Source organism: Nansenia antarctica, assembly GCF_963989245.1.
Source record: "Nansenia antarctica genome assembly, chromosome: 17".
Lineage (NCBI taxonomy): Eukaryota > Metazoa > Chordata > Actinopteri > Argentiniformes > Microstomatidae > Nansenia > Nansenia antarctica.
Window position 1 is genome coordinate 341,786 of NC_137687.1, and position 2,500 is coordinate 344,285.

Below are 2,500 nucleotides of genomic sequence, written 5' to 3' on the forward strand. Positions count from 1 at the left end.
GATCGGCGGTTCGAGCCCCGACTGGCCACATGTCGAAGTGTCCTTAGGCAAGACACTGAAGCCCAAATTGCTCCCAGTGAGCGGGCCGGCGCCTTGCATGGCAGCTTGTCACCATTGGTGTGTGAATGTGTGTGTGTGAACGGGTGAATGAGAGGCCGTTGTAAAGCGCTTTGGAATAAGGCGCTATATACTGTAAGTCAGTCCATTTACCATTACATCTGCACAGCTGCAGGTAAAAGCTGCTTTGTTTTCATACCTGACGTCCTCTGCTAGTCTCACGGTCACATAGCTAAACACATTCTCTGGAGAAGAGAAACATAAAAAGTGTCTTGCTGCATCATAACCAAGGCAACGGTGTGACAGAAGGTTTTTAGTCAGAGACGCTTTTGATCCCCTGACCGTTTAAGAGTCAGGTTTATTTATATAGCACAACGACAAAAACAGCCGCCCAAAGTGCTTAACAGATAAAAACACGAGTAAAAAGAGAAACAACAGATAAAAACACACTAAAACAAAAACAAGGTGCAATACAGAATACAACAGGTGCAGAAATAAAAGTGCAGAAATAAAAGTGCAGTTGGTTGTCGGGAGGCAGGCTCACCTCAGGTCAAAGGTCAGGGAGAAGAGGTACGTCGTCTTAGCTAATGTTTTAAAAGCCTCGACGCTCTGGGCGGTTCTGACGTGGAGGGGGAGGCTGTTCCAGAGCCTAGGGGCGGCCTTAGAGAAGGCTCTGTCCCCTCTGGTTCTGAGCCTGGTCCTAGGGGCCTTAGAGAAGGCTCTGTCCCCTCTGGTTCTGAGTCTGGTCCTAGGGGCCTTAGAGAAGGCTCTGTCCCCTCTGGTTCTGAGCCTGGTCCTAGGGGCCTTAGAGAAGGCTCTGTCCCCTCTGGTTCTGAGTCTGGTCCTAGGGGAGGCCTTAGAGAAGGCTCTGTCCCCTCTGGTTCTGAGTCTGGTCCTAGGGGAGGCCTTAGAGAAGGCTCTGTCCCCTCTGGTTCTGAGCCTGGTCCTAGGGGAGGCCTTAGAGAAGGCTCTGTCCCCTCTGGTTCTGAGCCTGGTCCTAGGGGCGGCCTTAGAGAAGGCTCTGTCCCCTCTGGTTCTGAGTCTGGTCCTAGGGGCCTTAGAGAAGGCTCTGTCCCCTCTGGTTCTGAGCCTGGTCCTAGTGGCCTTAGAGAAGGCTCTGTCCCCTCTGGTTCTGAGCCTGGTCCTAGGGGCCTTAGAGAAGGCTCTGTCCCCTCTGGTTCTGAGTCTGGTCCTATGGGCCTTAGAGAAGGCTCTGTCCCCTCTGGTTCTGAGTCTGGTCCTAGGGGCCTTAGATAAGGCTCTGTCCCCTCTGGTTCTGAGCCTGGTCCTAGGGGCCTTAGAGAAGGCTCTGTCCCCTCTGGTTCTGAGTCTGGTCCTAGGGGCCTTAGAGAAGGCTCTGTCCCCTCTGGTTCTGAGCCTGGTCCTAGGGGCCTTAGAGAAGGCTCTGTCCCCTCTGGTTCTGAGTCTGGTCCTAGGGGCCTTAGAGAAGGCTCTGTCCCCTCTGGTTCTGAGTCTGGTCCTAGGGGCCTTAGAGAAGGCTCTGTCCCCTCTGGTTCTGAGTCTGGTCCTAGGGGCCTTAGAGAAGGCTCTGTCCCCTCTGGTTCTGAGTCTGGTCCTAGGGGCCTTAGAGAAGGCTCTGTCCCCTCTGGTTCTGAGTCTGGTCCTAGGGGCCTTAGAGAAGGCTCTGTCCCCTCTGGTTCTGAGCCTGGTCCTAGGGGCCTTAGAGAAGGCTCTGTCCCCTCTGGTTCTGAGTCTGGTCCTAGGGGCCTTAGAGAAGGCTCTGTCCCCTCTGGTTCTGAGTCTGGTCCTAGGGGCCTTAGAGAAGGCTCTGTCCCCTCTGGTTCTGAGTCTGGTCCTAGGGGCCTTAGAGAAGGCTCTGTCCCCTCTGGTTCTGAGCCTGGTCCTAGGGGCCTTAGAGAAGGCTCTGTCCCCTCTGGTTCTGAGCCTGGTCCTAGGGGCCTTAGAGAAGGCTCTGTCCCCTCTGGTTCTGAGTCTGGTCCTAGGGGCCTTAGAGAAGGCTCTGTCCCCTCTGGTTCTGAGTCTGGTCCTAGGGGCCTTAGAGAAGGCTCTGTCCCCTCTGGTTCTGAGCCTGGTCCTAGGGGCGGCCTTAGAGAAGGCTCTGTCCCCTCTGGTTCTGAGTCTGGTCCTAGGGGCCTTAGAGAAGGCTCTGTCCCCTCTGGTTCTGAGTCTGGTCCTAGGGGCCTTAGAGAAGGCTCTGTCCCCTCTGGTTCTGAGTCTGGTCCTAGGGGCCTTAGAGAAGGCTCTATCCCCTCTGGTTCTGAGCCTGGTCCTAGGGACCTTAGAGAAGGCTTTGTCCCCTCTGGTTCTGAGCCTGGTCCTAGGGGCTTTAGAGAAGGCTCTGTCCCCTCTGGTTCTGAGTCTGGTCCTAGGGGCCTTAGAGAAGGCTCTGTCCCCTCTGGTTCTGAGCCTGGTCCTAGGGGCGGCCTTAGAGAAGGCTCTGTCCCCTCTGGTTCTGAGTCTG

At 55.6% G+C, this 2,500-nt stretch overlaps 1 protein-coding gene across 1 annotated transcript in view; it reads left to right on the top strand.

The window, feature by feature from the left end:
* tmx3b (thioredoxin related transmembrane protein 3b) overlaps nucleotides 1-2,500 on the top strand; it is a gene marked incomplete at its 3' end in the record, with an annotated part of 52,936 nt that overhangs the window by 27,403 nt on the left and 23,033 nt on the right.